Genomic DNA, 22,753 nt, shown 5'->3' with positions numbered 1-22,753 from the left:
ATTTCTTTACCAACGTTTTATATTTCCTAGAGGACTAATATTTTAAAATATATATAAAGGGTGGTCTAGAGATTTGAATGGGTGCCCTTCTTTTAAACTGAAATCTAGTTAACTAACTAAGGCTATGTCTACACTACCACTTACGTCAGCACGTCCCCCTCCTCCCCCCGCCCGAACAACATATGTTTTGCTGACATAAGCACCAATATGGACAGCGCTAGGTTGGTGGGAAAACTTCTCCCACCGACATAACTACTGCTGCTCAGTGGGCATGCATCGGTACAGCTGCGCCGCTGTAAGCTCTCTAGCCTCAAAGTGGATAGCTGTATCTGTTACACAATAGATGGTGCTCTGCAGTACAAATTAAAAAGCTTGCAAAGCTTGTGACACATTCTAGGTGTTCTGCATAGTCAAAGCCTAGTTTCAATCAACCATTCACCTCTTAAAGAAGGAGGTTTGGGTGGTGGTGTGGAATTTATGACCAAACTAGTAAGAATGTTATTTTAAATAATATATGTACGGTATACTGTTCTGAGTCCTAAAGAGAGAGGCTGTCAGCAAAGTCAGTGTAAGAAAATATTATGGTAGCATAACACAGTTCAATAACATTACAGAGCCACTGAGATATCATTTGTCTAGGAGGACTTCATTCATTTTTATTTTCTTTGGCTATTTGGTGGCCGACATGTAGCAGATGATGATTTCACTTGGAAGTGTGGTGGCTTTTCTATCCATCTTGAAAAGTGCCTTAAGAGCCCAACTTGTTGACCCATTTACTTTGTAAGAAGGGAGAAAAAATATAAAATTGATTATAGTCAGTTTGACTAACAAGAACCAAAATTGTACTACTTGCTCCTTCTTTTGTTTCTCCAAACTAATCGGATCACAATCCTAGCAGACCAAGTAACTCTGTAAATAAGCGGATCTAGTTACTAAGAATATATAAGAATATAGTTTTTATTTTTCTGTGAAATCAAAACATCTCTCATGTCTGGGAAAAGTTTCCGTCGGTGGCACACTGCTGCAATTTGTTGTTTCTCTCTTACATTAAATGGTGAGGAGAGGGAGTCATTTAATTGGTTCATTCAAATGTTTAGCCAGAGAGGTTTTGGAGGTTTGCTAGTTTGCTAATAAAATCTAGAAGTTTATTCTCCCCTTTGCAAATATGAATGGAGGGGATGAAAATTTGGGAGAGAAAGGTGGGAAGTAGGGTTATGGAAGGGAGTGAACTCCTCCCTGCTTCCATATCACACAGAACTCCTCCGATTGTTCCAGGGAAATTTGCAAGAGGAGCCATTCAGCTCTCTGAAGGATGCTTCCACACATCCCTCCCAGTGGTTATCTGACCAAGGGTTCATACAACATTAATTCGTGAGAACTCTCTGCTTCTCTTCAGAGTGTGTGTATGTTCAGGGGGAGAGATTCCAAGCTCTGTATGGCTGATGGCAGAACTCCTCTGTGTCCCACTGGACTCGTAGACTTCACTTTTGCCTTCTCTGTGGCCCCTGAAGCTCTTCCCATGAAGGGAGCAGGTGAAGACCTGCTGGAGGTCTAGGCTTTCTGCTCCCTACTGCGGAATTTTCTGTGGGAAGGTACAGTGTAGTCCACCAGTAGGTACAGAAAATGAATACAAAGAAAAACGTTTTTGGAAACCAAAACAGTTTTCAGAAAAGACACATCAGTGCAAATAATTGACTCTAATTTCTTGATTACAAATGGGTTACATACAATAACATGCTTTTCAAAAGTGCAAACATATTTGCACACAAATTTTAGAAAGGAACGACTGAGAATACTTGATTAAGTGATTTGGAATTCTAGATTTCCTGATATCAAAAAAGACGGGAGGAAGGAAGAAAGAACCGAGGCCTTTGTTCCTGTCTGAAGCAGCACTCAAATGGGGTTTGTTTGGTGCAGATTTCATTAATATAAAAAGGGGTTGTTTTCAGTAACTGGAGCTTTTTCTACATTACCAGGGATGCTAGGGATTTTCTTTTCACTGCTAAAACCAAGAAATCTGTCAATAGTATTTCATATTTGTGTTTCCAGGATATTTTCCAGGCCCCAAATGGAGTCCTGAGGGTAACCACAATTCTTGGCTATCATCATCTGTCATGTTAAGGCTGACATGAACAGAGCTTACTTTAGTGCCACTTGTAAGTTGTCCAGTGACCAGCATTTCTGTGGAAACACCAGGCACTCTTCTTGCCTCTTTTTTAAGGGTCTGAGTGTCTCCGCACAGTCGCTACATCCTAGTCATTGCCAACTAAGGGAGGACAATTCTTACCAGGTCTAGAAAAGAAAAAATGAAGGTTTTCACTCCAACATCTCATTTTTGACCCCATGAAAAGTTTTCTGCTGCTCTTGAGTGAATCCTGTTAGTGAATGCTTTAGGACTTCTGGGAATGGAGTAGAAGATGATCTCAGAGGTCTGCATTTTTCTCCCATTTCTTAGATTCAATCTCTTTTCAGTCTGCAGGTTATTTGCCTAATCTGCATAGAAACAGTAGTTGACAAAATATTGATTATATATCATTAAGGAGTAATTAGCATTACTTTGATATCCTCTATATATCCTTAGCTCGACAGGGCAAAATTACTAAGAATCCCCATGAAATATTTTATGAAAGAGTTGGATGTAAACCACATTTTTAGATTAAAATTTTATGAATCACAAATGAAGCTATTACTTTTTCTTGCATTAATGTAACTTGAAAACCGCTAAACTGCTTTATTTTAGTAAGAAAAAAATGCTTCTTAAGCAAATATCTTGTTTGCTAAATTTAAACTGGGAATGAATTATGGCCACACTTACAAACATCTGAAAATGTGGGGCATAATGGGAGCACCACACTGCTCTTAACTATATTAGTGGTTAAACAAACAACATTGAAATAAAACAGGATCTGGGGAAACTGAGGCAGCTGTCTTTATCCTTTTTTTTCAATGTGCTAGCTGCTGTATTACTCTAGTTGTATTTCAAAGTAAAGGAATCAACTCTAGTTTCATATTATTAGCTCTCAGAAAAATTAAGAGGACATAGAAGACAAAAAGGACCTCAGTGGTATATGTAGGATCTAAACATGTTAGGAACATATAATTTTTTTATGTTTTTAAAATGTGGAACATTTATGATAAAAATGATTAATTTCCTGACAATTGATCTCCCAGATTATCACTATTATAGGAATTTAATCATTTGCTTTATGGATAGTAATAATTGTCAAAAAAATCTGTAGTGAAGCCAGGTCAGTAATGTTATAAAAGAATGTCAAGTTTATAACTCAGATCAGGCTGTAGAAAATGATTTGAACTGCTCTGCTGGTAAATTTTGAAACAGCATGAAATAAGTCCTTTGGGATATGGGATGCCTCTTGTTTCCAGTATGAAAGCCAATAAATGGCATTAATGCCTATTCCAGAGGGAAATGGTTACTTCCAATCAGCTAAGGATAACAACCATCAGATTGAGGGAGAGGAGGAAAACAAAAACAAGGAGGGGGAGAATACCAAAACTGAAATCCTTTTAAGTTGCCTGTGTCTTTGCACAAGCTATTTGCTTTATTGGGCTTTGAATAAAACCAAACAGGAAAGATCTTAGACCCGCTCAGCTGCCAAAAATTCAGTGGTCTCTGGGAGTTTGACAGTTGAACTACTAGACCTATCTGGTATGTGAAACTGCTGGAAAGAATTGTTCCACTAAGGAGCCAGTGACGGCACTGCTGGATCTGAACAGTGTGTGCAGATTCCAGAGAGTCTGTTCTGAAAGCTTAAAAGGAGCACGTGCAGTGATCTGACATCTAATAAGTTGATACAGTGAGGTCAGATAAAGCTTCTTAATTACAATGACCTCGGAGGGGCTAACACTAGAAAAAAAAGTCACTGCATTTATGAAATCAGGGTGACATTTCTTCCATTTAGGCATATACTGCCAGATTCTTAAAATCCACTTTTCTTCCAAAGACCCACATTACCTGGTTTGAGTGGAATTAAAATAATCCTGGACTGCAGACCCTGCCATCATGTCTTTAGCTGTAAGGCAGGAAAGAACATCTAAAACTTTTTTCAATTACATTTATTGTAGGTAAATGAACAGGTGGTAGTTTCCATGTTCTACATTTCCTCCCTGTGGAAGGCATTTGGGGAGAGGGTTGAGTAGACTGAGAGTGCTGAATCAAAGCACTCCTAAGAGAGTGAACCTCTAGTTAAATCTTTGAAAGTTGAGTCCACAGACTTAAGAGCTAATGTAAGTATTAAAGATTCAAAGGAAAAGGAAATCTTATTAGTTGGTTTCCCTTCTAGGTAATTACCTCCAGACTTACTTGTTAGGATAATCTGTCCAATGAGTGCATGCTTGGGAATATGTCCAGTTGATGGCTGAGGAAAAAGTGGGGTAAATAAAAAACTAATATGTAGATACTGCTGAATAAGTCAGGAGGCTGAAGAGAAGATAGACTGTAGAGAGAGACCGAAGGAGATGAATAGTTCCATTAGGGCAGTTGAGACATTGTCATTACTCAGTGCGTAATGAGAACCTGGAAATTAAAGCTGTGTTTGTGTGACCTGCATGTAGTGAAGAACAGCTTCTCAAACTAATACAGATGTGGCTGATAAGACCAAATGAAAGTGAAAAATGTCAATCTGCCATAACATAGCATGACCCCAACAGTGGTCCTACAGACCACTTAAATCATGGAACCACAAATAGGAGGAATAGATATGTGGTCTTTGGGAAGAGTCTGAGAACTCCTTATTTATGCTCTGCGCTCCCCTTCTAAGGCTTTGTAGTAGCCAACAGCAATCTCATTGTTAGTTTAAGTGCTGCTGTAACTTGTGCACAAAAATCTGGGCAGTTTAGCAATACAGCCTATCCAGTCGTCCTGCATCACGAAAGGAAAACAGATGCTGTTTGTAATCATTATGTGTATGGATGATTTTGGAGAAGGGGCTAGAAATAGTGAGACACATACTGGAATTTGGGCGTCTGCTGCCAGCAGCAGATTCCTAATAAATAATAATAATATAGAGTGCAGTGTTTCCCAGAAGGCCATGCAGTGTTTGCCTCTGTTCAAATTTATTTTTATTTATTTATTTATTGGCCATCTTGTGCCAATAAATGTCTAGGCCATCTCCTGGACATTAGCCTGTGTTTGAACCACTTAACTTACTACAGCATTGGGTGGCGTACTTATATGCCAGCATTATTTTCTTCTGCATTACTTTGAGAAAAAAAAAATGATTTGGTCTTTAGGCAGTAAGAATTCAGGCATAATACCTGAAGCTAGTTAATGGCCAATAGGGAATTCTGATTATGTTGTTGTTATAAATGTTTAATTGGCTCAATCCATCTGGCTGTGCACCTGGATATATACTGTACCATATGTTGTCTTTCACTGTTAACCTTGTTCTCTTCCCTCATTGTTTCTGTTTGTTTCTGACACTCATGTTTTGCTTCTCATCTCACGTTTGCTAATAAACTCTTTGGGGCAGGGACTGTTGTTTTTCTATGAGTTCATACAGTGGCTATCAAAGCCATGCTATGATCCTAATAGGGGCCTCTGTGTGCTACTATAATATCAATAACACTACTAGTCAATTGCTTCTACTGTATTTGGAACGCCATTAAATCTCCTTCATTTCCAGTACTGTATATTATATATCGTACAGTACTTTTCATGGATTTGGGTGGCCTACATTCAATTTTGATCAGACATTACGCACAGGCTAGAGCATAAAGTAGTACAGATGGTGTGCAGTGTAATTCTTCTATCCTGTCATAAGTATTCATTGCTATAAACAGTGCAAGGGCATCTGAATGAATTTCCTCCAGATATTTGTTGGTTTTGCTGGTGTTTGACTTTCTGGAAAATTAGATAAAGAAAAGTCTAACTCCAGTTTAACAAGATACAGATGGGTAAATCTTGCTTTTAAGATTTTGGGAGGAAGAATAGAGATCAACAGTTGACAGAGAAGTTTTATTTTTAAACTATTTTATTTTTCTGTGACATTACAGTGTAGTAGATCACTGACTTTACAAGAGTATGTTTTGACACTTTTCAATGACTTAATATATTGCTAACATGAGATTTTTAGCTGTCAAGCACAAGACATCTGTGTAACTATTTAATAGATTTATTGAACCCTCTTCTGGCCAACTCTTTTAGAATTTATAATCATAGGCTGGCAGTTATACCTAAAGTTCTGGAGCTCAGCTTTGAGGACTGTAACAAATTTGAGGCTACCAAAGACTTTACATTTTTCACTATGTTGTACTCTGTGAACCACACAGAATTTCATATGATTTACTTATCTAGGTAATTTGATTTAAAAAAAAAAAAAAAAGTGTTCATGAAAAATATTTAAAATAAATTATTATTTTTTCATTTCACCTGAAATTTCTAACTTTTCAACAAAACACTTGCAACATTTTTTATTTTTTTACAAATTTTATTTTGGTGGGAAAAATCCTATTCTCTCACATTTTATTTTCATTTTTTCCCACTGGAGAGAAAAAAGGGGCAATGGAGTGTGTAGAAATATAGGCCCACACTGGACCTGAGTGAATTGTGGTTTTAAATTTAGTCTGGATATTAGCATAAGCAATAAGCCATCTAAACAGTTCACCTATACGGTTTGCATTGGAGCACAGTAGGGGCTATAAGTAGGGGCATTGCCAGCAGATCGAGGGAAATGATCATTCCCCTCTAGTGAGGCCTCATCTGGAGTACTGTGTCCAGTTTTCAGCCCCACACTACAAGAAGGATGTGGAAAAATTGGAAAGAGTCCAGCGGAGGGCAACAAAAATGATTAGGGGGCTGGAGCACATGACTTATGAGGAGAGGCTGAGGGAACTGGGATTGTTTAGTCTGCAGAAGAGAAGGATGAGGGGGGATTTGATAGCTGCTTTCAACTACCTGAAAGGGGGTTCCAAAGAGGATGGATCTAGACTGTGTAGCAGATGAAAGAACAAGTTTCTCAAGTTGCAGTGGGGGAGGATTAGACTGGATATTAGGAAAAACTTTTTCTCTAGGAGGGTGGTGAAGCACTGGAATGGGTTACCTAGGGAGGTGGTGGAATCTCCTCCTTTAGAGGTTTTTAAGGTCAGGCTTGACAACGCCCTGGCTGGGATGATTTAGTTGGGGATTGGTCCTGCTTTGAGCAGGGGATTGGACTAGATGACCTCCTGAGGTCCCTTCCAACCCTGATATTCTATGATTCTATGACATCTTAACTTATTCTAGAGCTGCAGGGCGTCTCATTTAAGCATTTCCTTATTCCTTTCAAAGTGTAGAAACTCATGTCATTGCACTTTCCCAATGATTTCAGATTGGCTCACACAATTTGGGTCTGAACTCTCATCTTGGATTAAAGAAGATGACATTCTGTTAGTAAGTAGGGTTTTTTTCAGTCGAAGCGCGCTCTCTGATGTGGAACTTGCTCCCTCTGGTGGTTCATCAAGCCAGAGTTTGACAGACTTCAGGGCTCAAGGCAAAGTACCCTTGTGGTAAAACTTTTAATCCAGACCTGCACAGCTCGTAAAGCAGCAAGGGCCATATTACTCCAAAGAAAACAGCTGAGGGCCGAAACCCACTGTTCTCCCCCCCGCCCCCGAAATACACACACACACACACACACACACACTCCGCGCCACCCAGCCCCCCTGAAACACCCCGCTCCACCCCAGCGCCCCCCTGGCCCTGCGGAAACAACCCCCAGCGATGCCCACCCCACGGAAACAAACTCTCCTTCCCCAGCACCACCCCGCTGAAACAGGGGTATTGAACCTTGGTATTTTGTTATAGCGGGCCCCTAAGGTAGTATAATTAAGGTAAAAGAAAAATGTCTTTTTGCTAGAAGTAGAATAAGATCTTCCCCCCACTTCGTAATCAATTGCCCTGTTGAATGAAGGAGGTGTGAATGAGGAAGGCATGGAAGGCAGGCACCTCCAGACAGCCGCAACCCTTGGAGGGGGGATTGGAGCCAGACCAAGGACAATCAAACTTGTCAAGTGGGCTGACTAGAGAAGAGCAGACATACTGATGGCCTCAGGGGTTAGAAGCAAATACCTTCCTTTGGGAACACCCTCTTTGTAGCACTGGGACAACCCCCAGCCCAGAGAAAAGCAGCAAAAAGGACCAATTTTTATGAGAGACAAGATCAGTAGAACAGGTCAGCCATTGACTCACCGCTCGCCTCCTCAGCCTCCCCACAAATATAAAGCCCCCCCGCCACTGCCCGCCTGCTCAGCTCATCATCCCCTCACCACCCCCCGGCTTGCCTACTCAGCCCCCGCCACCTGCTCGCCTCCTCCACCGCCAGCTCACCTGTCCCCCTACCACTGCCCACCCGCTCAGCTCGTCATCCCCCCACCCCCTCCAGTTCACCCACTCACCCCCTGCCGCCCGTTCACCTCCTCAGCCTCCCTCCCCCACCGCCGGTTCACCTGCCTCCCCGCCACTGCCCGCCCGCTTTTGTTGTTGTATTGCCACTCAATTACGGACCTAAAAGTGGCAATACTACAACAAAAAAACTTCAATAACAGACTCCAATGAGAAACTGCTGAATTGGAATTAATTTGCAAAATAGACACCATTAAATTAGGCTTGAATAAAGACAATAGTCCACCTTAACTGATCACTCTCATTATAGTTGGCATGGCAACACCCATTTTTTCATGTTCTCTGTGTGTGTGTGTGTGTATATATATATATCTTCCTACTGTATTTTCCACTGCATGCATCTGATGAAGTGGGTTTTAGCCCACGAAAGTTTATGCTTAAATAAATTTGTTAGTCTCTAAGGTGCCACAAGTACTCCTGTTCTTTTTGCTGATACAGACTCACACGGCTATCACTCTGAAACCATTCACTATTATGTTACATAGTTCTTTTTAGAGTAGTGTCTATATAACTCTGTTAGTTTCAACATTATTACATTCTTTAGGACTTTTTCATAAGAACCCCCGTGAGCTTCACTTGAACACTCTCAGCCCCATAGACCCAGATTAATTCAGCTGTTGTGGAAGGCCACAGAGAGTGGCAGTCCTTGTGATAGCCAGGGTTCCTCATATCTGGGAGACTTTTGCTCTCCTTAGATGATTACACTTTGTCAGTTTTTCCTGGTGAAATGCATATACTGCTCACTAGGTGGCAGTAACAACACATTGCAGATAAAAGATGAGATTCTGAAATTCACTTTCAAATAGCTTGTGCTTGGGAAATTGACTTCCCTATTTCCAATAAGACATCACAGGACTGCATGAGCAGCAGACAAAATGTTGAATAGGTAAAATCTTGCATGTTAAATGTTTTAGAATCACACATACACATGCTGTGTAATGATGTAAGAATGCACACACAAGAAAAAGTAGAAGAGGTTGAAGGGACATGACTATAGCTCAAATGGACAGGGATCAAGAATATTCAACTTTGATATAAACATTTCTGCCTATATATTTTTGGTTGCACCAGTTTTATACCAGATGGACCTCTTAGCTGACCGCTAGCAACTGAAGATAAATACACCAGACATAGGGAGATTTAAAGGTCTCATTAGGAAATTTCATTCTTAGAATCATAGAAGATTAGGGTTGGAAGAGACCTCAGGAGGTCATCTAGTCCAATCCCCTGCTCAAAGCAGGACCAACACCAACTAAATCATCCTGGCCAGGGCTTTGTCAAGCTGGGCCTTAAAATCCTCTAAGGATGGAGATTCCACCACCTCACTGGGTAACCCATTCCAGTGCTTCACCACCCTCCTAGTGAAAAAGTTTTTCCTAATATCCAATCTAATCCTCCCTCACTGCAACTTGAGATGATTGCTTCTTGGTCTGTCATCTGCCAGCACTTTGAACAGCTGAGCTCCATCCTCTTTGGAACCCACTTCAGGTAGTTGACGGCTGCTATCAAATCCCCCCTCACTCTTCTCTTCTCCAGACTAAATAAGCCCAGCTCCCTCAGCCTCTCTTTGTAAGTCATTTCCCCCATCCCCCTAATAATTTTTGTTACCCTCCACTGGACTCTCTCCAATTCGTCCACATCTCTTCTGTAGTGTGTGTGGGGGGGGACTCCAGATGTGGATGCAATACTCCAGATGTGGTCTCACCAGTGCCGAACAGAGGGAAATAATCACTTCCCTTGATCTGCTGGTAATGCTCCTACTAATGCAGCCCAATAGCCTTCTTGGCAACAAGGGCACACTGACTCATATCCAGCTTCTCGTTCACTGTAATCCCCCGGTCCTTTTCTGCAGAACTACTGCTTAGCCAGTTGGTCCCCCGGCCTGTAGCTGTGCATGAGATTCTTCCTTCCTAAGTGCAGGACTCTGCACTTGTCCTTGTTGACCTAATCCAATTTCTTTTGGCCCAATCCTCCAATTTGTCAGGACACTCTGGTCCCTATCCCTATCCTCCAGCCTATCTACCTCTCCCCTCAGCTTAGTGTCATTTGTGAACTTGCTGAGGGTGCAATCCATCCCATCATCTAGATAATTAATGATGTTGAAGATGTTGAACAAAACTAGCCCCAGGACCAACCCCATGGGCACTCTGCTTGATACCGGCTGCCAACTAGACATCAAGCTGTTGATCACTATCCGTTGAGCCCGACTATCTAGCCAGCTTTCTGTCCACCTTATAGTCCATTCATCCAATCCATACCTTTTTAACTTGCTAGAAAGAATACTGTGGGAGGCTGTATCAAAAACGTTGCTAAAGTCAAGACATATCATGTCCACCCCTTTCCCTATATCCACAGAGCCAGTTATCTCGTCATAGAAGGCAAGCAGAATGGTCAGGCATGACTTGTCCCTGGTGAATCCATGTTGACGGTTCCTGATCATCTTCCTCTCCTCAAGTGCTTCAAAATAGATTCCTTGAGGACCTGTTCCATGATTTTTCCACGATTTTTCTTAAGCTGCTGTGCTAGCATTTGAAAAGGCAAATAGTTTTTTCTTTTTGCAACAACTGAAAATTCATATCACTTCCCCTCCACCCTCTGTCTCCTCAACTCACCCACTTTCTTCCCCTTCCATGTGGCAGGTACAAAGCATCCTGCAGAACTTCTTAATTTGACACTAACATTGATGGATTTTAGTGTATTTTAAAGTTGTGTTTTAACAATTTTGTCTCCCCTGAATTACTGCTGGTCCATAGAGCCAAATAGCTAAACCTAATTAAAACGTGTGGCATGTTTTACCCATGCTGAGTAATATCAAAGCTGGTGTAGCGGCTGTATTGGTAGAAATTTTCTCTGATGGGGAAGAATGGCAAGGCCCAGGGAAACTGCCAGCAAGTACCATCCCAGCTTAAACTCTGATTAAACCAAGCATTTGGCAAATTATGAAAGGTTTTTGTATCAGAAAAAGTGTGTGAAGCTGATACTCTAAATATTTTGAACATTTAGACTCATTGTAAAGTCAGGAGGTGAGCAATCTATTGCAAATTCCCCTTTATTGTTGAAATCTTCTGGATGTTTCATATATTTAGTAGTGTTCCTTTTTAGTTTCATTTTTATGAAGAACTTACAAATGCCTCTTTCTTTTATATTTTCCCTTTGTGATAAATATTTTTCAAAACATTATTATGGCTCTCATAGATTGTAGTTTCCTTCTCCTACTCCTTCCATTATCCAAGTGTGGACATGGCATATATTCAACAAATTTAGGTAACAGCTGCAAAACTTGAAATTTCATAGAGAACATCATGCATGTATCTTAAGAAAGTTTGTAATTGCAATACCCAAGGGCTGTGCTGAACAAATGTTGCCATTGTTAAAATGAAGGTCCTTGGGAATGAGACAAAAATGTTCACCTCATTAGAAAAATTATATGTTTTCTGTATATACTCCGAGGAATATGTCACTTTTTTCTTCCAATAAAAATATTTAGAAAAAATATAACTACATTCTTATCGTAGTGAGTGCTTTGAAGCACTGTCTGGAGTTAGAGCTGCAGAAACGGGATTTCAGATCAGAGTTTTGGTTTGTACCCACCTCTGTTTAGAAAGGGAATAACATACAGTAAACAGACATATTTCTTCATGGTGGGGGAAAGATTAGTTTTTTAGTGGTTTATTTAGATTTGTCGGCAAACCAACACCCATGTTATGCACTGAACATCCTTATATAATTTTCACAATTAATACTTAATAGAATGCTGATCTTTATCCAACAATCAATTAACACATTTGCCCCAGAAGACATGGTAATAAAATAAATACAAACCCATCTACAGCGGGTATCATAATAATAAAACAACTTGTCCCACCCTGAGAATCAAGAAAGTCAACAATTATGGACCGTGATGTGCCAAGATGGGAGGCAAATTCTAGAGCTTGAGGACTCCTCATGGAGCACGACCAACCAACAGGTCTCTCTCTTCTGCCAAGGATGCTCCAGCAATATTGCTTCTACCCATTGTAACCATAGCAGTATGGCCTGCGGGGAGAGACACCCACTTATGTAACCCAGTTTTAAACTATTTAGGGCTTGAATTCTACCCAGAAACCTACTGAGCTAACAATAAATGGCATGAGATTTTTGCAACAATTTTGTCCTATTTTTTGGTCACCGAATTTAATTTTTTTCTGACAAGCTCTCCTAAGGGTAATCAGGGAAGATCCCAGAGTACTGATGTCATCTGATCCTGCAGTGAACTGCTATTTAATTCTAGAGCTGTTTGTAGCCTCAGGAGCAATTTGGCCAAAAGGGCTAATGCGATCGTTGGAGATATAAACAGAAATATCAAGTAGGAATATCAAGAAGTTATATTACTTCTGTATTTGGTGCTATTGCTCATGGAATACTTTGTCGATTTCTGAATGCCACAATTCAAGAAGGATATTAATAAATTGGAAAAAATCAAAAAGAAGAGCCATGAGAATGATTAAAGAAATGGAAAACATACCTTATAGTGATAGACTCAAGGAGCTCAATCGCTTAATCTTCTTTTTGTTAAGCTAAATAGGTGACTTGATCTGTCTAGAAGTACCTTCATTGGGAACAGAAATTTGATAATAGAGGGCTCTTCAGTCTAGTAGACAAAGGTAAAACATGGTTCTATGGCTGGAAATTGAAGCTAGTCAAATTCCGACTAAAAATAAAGTGCACATTTTTTAACAGTGAGGATAGTTAACCATTGGAACAATTTATCAAGAGTTATGGTGGATTATCCAAACCTAGATATTTTTTTAAATCAAGATTGGATGCTGGTGGTTGTTTTTATGATATGCTCTATTTCAAACAGGAATTAATGTAGGGAAGCTTTATGACCTGTGTTATACAGGAGGTCAGACTAGATGATCACAGTGGTCCCTTCTGGCCTAATAATCTGTGAATCCTGTATTCTGAGGACATGACTTCTACCTGTTCCTCGCTTCCCATCTTTCTACTTTCACAACCTTTTCTCCTTGTCTGCCATCATTATCAATCCCCTTCTCTCTCATTAGTGATATCTGTCCTAACCCAGGCTTCCAACATATAATCACATTTTTCTCTGCCTACCCATCCCTGCTTTCTCCCTCATCTGTCATTATGCTGACAGTTCCATCCTTCCCAATTGCCTTCTTTTGTTCTTTCTGCAACACCCATTCTAGTTTAAAATAAGAAAATGAGAAACACCAGTAAGACTTGTACATAATAAACTGATCTTATTATGACAATCCTTGCCACTTCCCTTTCCTATCTTCTTTCTCCCTCTCTTCCTTTCATTTGTGGTGTCATAGCTCAAAATAGATTGTAAACTCTTTGGGGCAGAAATATGTCATCTGTTTCTGCTGCAAGTTCATTCTAGCAGTTCATACAAGAGAGACTGATCTGCCACAGAGAGATGAGGTGACCTTTAGGTGGTTAGCAAAGAGGCCTCTTTCTTTTTCAATCCGAATACAAAAGTTCTTTGAGATTTACAGATGGGTATTGTTATTATTCATTATTATATGAAGACTTTTATTTAAACTCTGTCTTTTTTTCTCAAATATACAAATAGCATCTGCAAATCTCTTTGTAGGTAAACATTAGATAAATTGCATAAGATCTTAGTTGCTTTACAGTTCAAAAAAGATATTGATAACTAAATTGTATGTTTTATGAATTGAAAGGGGGTTTAAATCACATTCCTAAATACTACGTTTAATTGCAAGAAATGATTACCATCTCAAAAGCCACCTGATACAAGCTATAAATTGGCAGCTCATAGCTTGTAGTATTTGGTTGAGTTCTAGAATGTATTTCTTCACAGTCAAACCATACAAATGGTTGGTACATTCCTTATAATTCAATCAAGTAGCTAACCTTTATGAACCATTAACAGCATTGAAACATATTGATTCTGAACTCTGGACTGACAGACATCCTGCCAAAAATAAATCTCCTTAAAAACCATGCACACATGTATTGAAGATCCAGACATAGCTGGGAGACCAGTATAGTGGCTCTACAGGCCTGATCCAAAGCCCATTGAAATCACTAGGAGTTTTTTTCATTCATTCATTTCTGTGGGCTTTTGATTAGGCCTTGAGAGGGAAGTGGCATAACCAAGAACTCCAAGGGAAATGACAGTTTTTCCTCCCTCCTTCCCAACAGAAGTACTGTACAGTATTAGCACATTGAACTGGGTATCTGCACTTGCAGAATAAACTGAGCATTTGATGTCATGCTTGTAGGAGATGGAGAATAGATTTAGGACTATGTTTGCATTACTGTGTTTGGGAAAAATTGACAAAGCTACGGTCACGGTGCATACACATTTCCCTTTGACTTTAATGGGAGGTTAGCATATGTAAAGGTTTCAGGAACACTTATTATTGATTATATAGTAATATAGGAGTGCATGGTACTTCATAAAAACATATACCCTTTAGAAAGGTCTCTGCCTTAAGGAGTCTATTATCTGAGTTGTAACACAAATAATTAAAAGATGAGGCATGAAGATATAAACAGAATCTTAATTGATCATCAGTAAGGCTAAGATTTTGTCACGGATATTTTTAGTAAAAGTCATGGACTGGTCACAGGTACTAATGAAAAAATCACAGAAGCCTGTGACCTGTCCCTGACTTTTACTAAAAATATCTACGATAAAATGAGGAGCCTGCAGATGGGCTGGGAGCTCCAGGGTCCCCATCTGCTGGCAGCTCCAAACTCTGGAGGTTCCCTTTGCTGCGATGGAGGCCGGGAGCTCTGAGGGTCCCTCCTGTTGCCCACGGAAGGGGAGAGCTGCAGGGGTTCCCGTGCCACCCACAGAGGCGGAAAGCTGTGGGGGTTCCTGCTGCCATCTGCAGCAGCTGGAAACTCCGGGGGGTCCCCCCTGCCGCTTGCAGCAGCAGCAAGTGTTGGGGATGACAGGAGCTGCGGGGTGGCAAGGGAGCTGCGGGGGTCTCCCTGCCACCCAAAGCGGCTGGGAGCTGTGGGAGGTCCGCCTGCTGGCAGGGGACCCTACAGCTCCCAGCCGGGGTTGGCTGAATTCACTGAGGTCTTTGGAAGTCTCGGAATCCGTTACTTCTATGACTAAAGCTAGGTCTACACTGGGGGGGGAGGGTCGATTTAAGATATACGTCGTAGCTGAATTCAACGTATCCGAGCCGACTTACCCCACTGTGAGGACGGCGGCAAATCGACCGCCGCGGCTCCCCCATCGATGGCGCTTACACCTACCTGGGCTGGTGGAGTATGCGCGTCAATTCGGGGATCAATTGTCGCATCCCGACGAGACACGATAATTCGATCCCCAAGAGATCGATTTCTACCTGCCGATCCAGGCGGGTAGTGAAGACAAGCCCTGAATCACAGCCTTAATTGTCAGTGAAAGGTTAGGCAAAAAACCCCAAAAGAACCTAGACCTGAAGGAGAGATTTGAATGTGTAGAAGTAGTACTTTATATAACTTTGGAAACACAATGTGAATCAATACAGATAAGAAATGTCTGTACTTGCAAATATCCTGACAATGTATTAATATTCTACTGTGCTAAACAACAGCCCTTTTATTTAGTTATATTTCTATCTTCTTGTTCTTTTAAAAATGCTGTTGGAAAAAAATATTGAGAGACTGACTGCCTGTTTGTGAGCATAGGCTATATTTCAGGAAGTTAGATAAACTTGTTTAGAGTGGAAATTGAAAATCTGCCTTTGTTTCATGGAAACACACATTTAATAGAGGCTTTCGCAAAACACTTATGTCTTTGTTGGGTTATGCTTTCTCCAACCATCACAAGATGGAGAGATGCAGACTTGATTGATTCTGATACTTCTTACTTGGTTCCATTTTGTATTATATAAAAAAAAAGTTTTTGACATTTTTTTGTGAAAGTTTTTGTTCTGTTAAAGAGCCAGGGATTGTCAGCGGAGGTTTTGGCATATCTACAGACATGTGAAAGCTATAAATAGACATATGGGGTGAAAAGTTGGGACACATCTTTTGTTGTTGTTGTCCCCATGCCCGTTCCCCTCTGACATTGACATATGTTGGACGGGAAAAAAATTTAGGAGGGATATAATAAAATACAAAATAATCTATTTATTTTCTAGGAAATATACAGGTGATGAGCCATCATTTGCAGATCTACTTGCAGCCAGAGGTCACCCATTTTGAAGTAGTACCTTTTTTTGTTTTTGAGCTTTGTTTCCTTAGAAGACGCTAAAATTTATTTTTGACCGGGCACAGATTTAGGGATCAATCATGAGAGATTTTTGAAACTTTTTGACTCCTAAATGATTGTGTGCCTGATCCTAAGAGATGCACTGATGTCAATGAGGTTTATTGGATGATGATCTCTCAGGAACAGTCCCTATGTGTCATATTTGTACTGTTTGCCAAAAGCATGGTATGACTCCCATATGCAGTGCCAATATGTTGTTTTATGTTCTCCTTTCCTTTGCTGGATATATAAAAACTTTGTTGTTTTCTTCTCTATCCTTGTTACATATAAAATAAAATCATAACATGCTGTCTAGAGACTAAACTAGCAGGTTAACCTCCTGCTTAAAGAAGTCACCCACCCAAAGTCCTTGTCAGAGTTTTCAACCAAGGTTGGCTCAAATTCCATTTTCATGAATGCAAATGCACTGTCCATTTACTTCCTAGGTGCAGGGTGTCTTCTTTGCCTGCTAAAAATAACCCCAAAGTTTATTGTCTTTGCTCATAGACAGGCTAATCTCCCAAGGCTTGTTTTTTTTCCTGTGTGCTCTCTTCCTGCTGATTTCACGTCTCTTTATTAACATCTGACTTTGTATGTAAATGGGCATCCGTTGTGTTTGCTTACAGTGCTTAATTTACATCACAACATAGAAAGAGGTGAATAAACATCTCCTTTCTAACAGGAAACCTGGTTTTCACCTCCGCAACTTGATACCGAGTCAGAATCATAGAACTGGAAGGGACCTCAAGAGGTTATCTAGTCCAGTCCCCTGCACTCAAGGCAGGACTAAGTATTACCTAGATCATCCCTGACAGGTGTTTGTCTAACCTGCTCTTAAAAATTTCCAATGATGAAGATTCCACAAGCTCCCTAGGCAATTTATTCCAGTTCTTAACCACCCTGACAGTTAGGAAGTTTTTCCTAATGTCCAACCTAAATCTCCCTTGCAATTTAAGCCCATTGCTTCTTGTAATATCCTCAGAGGTTAAGAAAAACAATTTTTCTCCCTCCTCCTTGTAACAACCTTTTACGTACTTGAAAACTGTTATCACGTCCCCTCTCAGTCTTCTCTTTTCCAAACTTAAAAAAAAACAATTTTTTATATCTTCCCTCATAGGTCATGTTTTCTAGACCTTTAATCATTTTTGTCGCTCTTCTCTGTACTCTCTCCAATTTGGCCACATCTTTCCTGAAATGTGGTGCCCAGAACTGGACACAATACTCCAGTTGAGGCCTAATCAGTGCAGAGTAGAGCGGAAAAATTACTTCTCATGTCTTGCTTACGACGCTACTGCCAATACATCCCAGAATGATGATTTGTGGGGTTTTTTGCAACAGTGTTACACTGTTGACTCATATTTAGCTTATGATCCACTATGATCCCCAGATCCCTTTCTGCAGTACTCCTTCTTAGGCAGTCATTTCCCATTTTGTATGTGTGCAACTGATTGTTCCTTTGTAAATGGAGTATATTGCATTTATCCTTATTGAATTTCATCCTATTTACTTCAGACAATTTCTCCAGTTTGTCCAGATCATTCTGAATTTTAATCCTATTCTCCAAAGCACTTGCAATCCCTCCCAGCTTGATATCATCCACAAACTTTATAAGTGTACTCTCTATACCATTATCTGAATCATTGACGAAGATATTGAACAGAACCAGACTGAGAACCAGTCCCTTCCAGCATGACTGTTAACCACTGATAACTACTCTCTGAGAACCGTTTTCCCACCATTTTTGCACCCACCTTATAGTAGCTCCATCTAGGCTGCATTTCCCAAGTTTGTTTATGAGAAGGTCATGCGAGACTGTATCAAAAACTTTACTAAAGTCAAGATATACCATGTCTACTGCTTTCTCCCTATCCACAAGGCGTGTTACCCTGTCAAAGAAAGCTATCAGGTTGGTTTGATACAATTTGTTCTTGACAAATCCATGCTGGCTGTTGCTTATCACCTTATTATCTTCTAGATGTTTGCAAATTGATTGCTTAATTATTTGCTCCATTACATTTCTGGGTACAGAAATTAAGCTGACTGGTCTATAATTCCCAGAGTTGTCCTTATTTCCCTTTTTATAATTGGAACTATATTTTCCCTTTTCCAGTGTTCTGTAATCTCTCCTGTCTTCCATGACTTTTCAAAGATAATCACTAAGGGCTTAGATATCTCCTCAGTCAGCTCCTTGAATATTCTAGGATGCATTTCATCGGGCCCTGGTTACTTGAAGACATATAACTTGTCTAAGTAATTTTTAACTTGTTCTTTTCCTACTTTAGCCTCTGATCCAACCTCATTTTCACTGACATTCACTATGTTAGACATCCAATCACCACCAACCTTCTTGGTGAAAACCAAAACAAAGAAGTCATTAATCACCTCTGCCATTTCCACATTTTCTGTTATTATTCCTCCCCCCCCCCACCCCCATTGAGTAATGGGCCTACCCTGTCCTTGGTCTTCCTCTTGCTTCTAATGTGTTTGTAGAATGTTTTTTTGTTACTCTTTATGTCTCTAGATAGTTTGAACTCGTTTTGTGCCTTGGCCTTTCTAATTTTGTCCCTACATACTTGTGTTATTTGTTTATATTCATCCTTTGTAATTTGACCTAGTTTCCACTTTTTGTAGAACTCTTTTTTTTATTTTTAGATCATTGAAGATCTCCTGGGTAAGCCAGGGTGGTCTCTTTCCATGCTTCCTATCTTTCCTACGCAATGGGATAGTTTGCTCTTGTGCCCTTAATAATGTCTCTTTGAACAACTGCCAACTGTCTTCAATTGTTTTTCCCCTTCAACTTCCTTACCTAACTCCCTGAGTTTGCTAAAGTCTGCCTTCTTGAAATCCATTGACTTTATTTTGCTGTTCTCCCTCCTACCATTCCTTAGAATCATGAACTCTACTATTTCATGATCACTGTCATCCAAGCTGCTTTCCACCTTCAAATTCTCAACCAGTTCCTACCTATTTGTCAAATCAAATCTAGAATACCCTCTCCCCTAGTAGCTTTCTCCAACTTCTGAAATAAAAAATTGTCTCCAATACATTCCAAGAACTTGTTGGATAATCTGGGCTTTGCTGTGTTATTTTCCCAACAGATATCGGAGTACCTGAAGTCTCCTGTCACCACCAAGTCCAGTACTTTGGATGATTTTGTTAGTTGTTTTTATAAATGCCTCATCCACCTCTTCTTCCCGGTTAGGTGGTCTGTAGTAGACCCCTACCATGACATCCCCCTTGTTTTTTTACCCCTTTTATCCTTACCCAGAAATTTTCAACAAATCTGTCTCCTATTTCCATCTCAACCTCAGTCCAAATGTATACATTTTTAATGAGGAGATACCCCTCTGTACCTCCTTGCCAGTTAGCATTAAGAAGTTCTTGGGTCACAGCTGAATCGAATGTTGATTAAACTTTTAATTTCAGAGATAGACATCAGACTACATAGCAGTTTATAAAGGATTTATCATGCAGTAACTACTTATTAGCATATGGTGGAAAAGAGTGTCATGTATAAACATTCTCAGTCTCTCTTTTTCATCAGAATATATTTCTGACATAGAAGCAAGGAACTTCTTTTTCTCACTAGCAGCCTAATAGCAAACCCACAGATTAACTATACATCACAGAATTGTCCTCAGAAGACAAAAAAAGATTTGGTAAGGGACAAAGAAAATATGTGCCAACAACATGTGATAAAACAGGTCTATTTACCTTAGGGTGAGAAGGTAATAAACTACTATTCATATCGGACACGTGCCCTGCCTCTCTCTCAATAGACTGAGCCAGTACGGGGCAGAATGTCATACAAGCATTTCTCTTAGGTCCTCATCAGTTCTTGCATAATGATGCTTTCTAAATAAAAATGAAAGGGATGGAGGGCGGCTGAGCTGTCATATAGAGCACAGTACACATTACTAATGAAAGTCCAAAAAAATTACTTCATCTTCTGCAACAGAAACCTCAAGTTTCTTGTCCTCAACAGCATCCGCACTAAAGAAAAGAAACGTTCCTTGGTAAATTTTTGTTTCATCAAAAAATGGTGGTCTTGGCTAGTTCTTAAAACAATATATAATACAGACTGCTGGAACGTACTTGTATACCCATGGCAAAGCCCACTGTGCTTTCTGACCCAGATTCCATGAAGAATTTGAGTGGTAACCTAGTTATGACTGAAACTTTTCTCTAAGAGGTTTTCTTAGGTAGTAATGATCCACTTTTGGAATGAAAAGCTCTCCATATCATGCTACTGAATTAAGTCATTCTGTCTCTTCTCGTGTTGCTGTGCCAGCTAAACCTAATCTGAATCTGTTGCTTTAAAAAGAAAAAAAGTTCTTAGAAGGTTTGAGTATGTAGCAGTTATGAAACAGTGCTATATTTAATATTTTATCTTTCTTTGAGACTACCGTTTTAAGTATACATTTTTCCTCTCTCGTTAAAAGCTCAATTTCAAGTGGTTTAAATCTTTTTTTTTCTTATTTTTTTAAATGAAAAAATAGCATTACTCACATACCACAAGTCTAAATACTGTCTGGGATTTATTATATTATTCAGTGAAGATGACTACAGATAGTTCCATATAGAACAAAATGATGGACAAAAAATATTCTTGTATTGATGATGATTCCATGAGGCATACAAACTGTGTGTTAAACTTTGTCTCATTCATGCCTCTTTTAGTAAACATTTCTCTCTTAGAAAACTAGCTTTGGTTTTTTTTGGTAATAACTTGTGTCTGCAGTGCATGAGCGTATAGACAATATATTGTTTTAGGAAACTGTAGTAAAGAATAAAATAGTTTAATGATAATGGTCAATTGACATAAACCAAGAGAAATCTTTCTCAGTCAGACACATTAATGAATGAGCTAATTCTTAATAACTGATTAGTGTAATTCTTCAGAGTCCAATATGCTTTTAGAGGCATACATTCAGAAGAATATGTTTGCCTGTAAAGGCCAAATTCTGTTTCCATTGCACCCATAAAATGGGCATTCAGAGCTCGACTGAGAGCAGAGGTTGGATTTGTTTGTTTTACGCCTACAATCAGTGTGCAGTACATCAGCTGAGTAGCTCTCACTAGACTGGACTCAGGGGACCTGGGTTCTGTTCCTAATTTTGCTATTGGCCTGCTGGGTGACCTTGGGCATGTCACGTCATCTCCCAGTGTCTCAGTTTCCCCATTTGTAAAATGAGAATAATGATACTGGCCTCTCTTTGTAAAAATCTTTTGAGATTTTCTGATCTGAAAAAGTGCTACATGAGAGCACAGTGGAATTATTATTATCATTAAATATTATTAGGGCTGTCAATCACAGTTAACTCAAACAATTAACTCAAAACAAATTGACACTATTAAAAAATTAATCACTATTAATCACTGTTTTAATTGCACTGGTAATAATAGAATACCAACTGAAATTTATTATAAATATTTTTGGATATTTATCTACATTTTCAAATATATTGATTTCAGTTACAATACAGAATATAAAGTGCACAGTGCTCACTTTATATTATTTTTATTACAAATATTTTGCAATGTAGAAAAGATAAAAGAAATAGTATACAATTCTCCCCAAAGGAAGCATGTCCTCTGGAATGGTGGCTGAAGCATGAAAGGGCATACAAATGTTTAGCATATATGGCACGTAAATACCCTGCAACGCTGGCTACAAAAGTGCCATGCAAATGCCTGTTCTCACTTTCAAGTGACGTAAACGAGAATTGAGCAGCAGTATCTCCCGTAAATGTAAATAAACTTGTTCGTCTTAGTGGTTCGCTGAACAAGAAGTAGGACTGAGTGGTCCTATAGGCTCTAAAGTTTTACATTGTTTTGTTTTTGAGTGCAGTTATATAAAAAAAATAATTCTACATTTGTAAGTTGCACTTCCACGATAAAGAGATTGCACTACAGTACTTGTATGTGGTGAATTGAAAAATACTAGGTGGGGTTTGTTTCTTTTTACATTGCAAATATTTGTAATCAAAAATAGTAATATAAAGTGAGCACTGTATGCTTTGCATTCCATGTTGTAATTGAAATTAATATATTTGAATATGTAGAAAAACATCCAAAATATTTAAATAAATGGCATTCTATTATTGTTTAACAGTGTGATTAAA

The 22,753-nt window shown here is 39.5% G+C and overlaps 1 protein-coding gene across 1 annotated transcript in view; it reads left to right on the top strand.

Moving 5' to 3' along the window:
- The window catches only part of LOC128834717 (dermatan-sulfate epimerase), a 293,933-nt gene that overhangs the window by 119,055 nt on the left and 152,125 nt on the right, over positions 1–22,753 (top strand). The gene's annotated exons all lie outside the window — the stretch shown is intronic.

Source organism: Malaclemys terrapin, chromosome 3, assembly GCF_027887155.1.
Source record: "Malaclemys terrapin pileata isolate rMalTer1 chromosome 3, rMalTer1.hap1, whole genome shotgun sequence".
Lineage (NCBI taxonomy): Eukaryota > Metazoa > Chordata > Testudines > Emydidae > Malaclemys > Malaclemys terrapin.
Note: the sequence above shows the minus strand (reverse complement) of the source record. Positions and strands in the feature narration are given on the sequence as shown.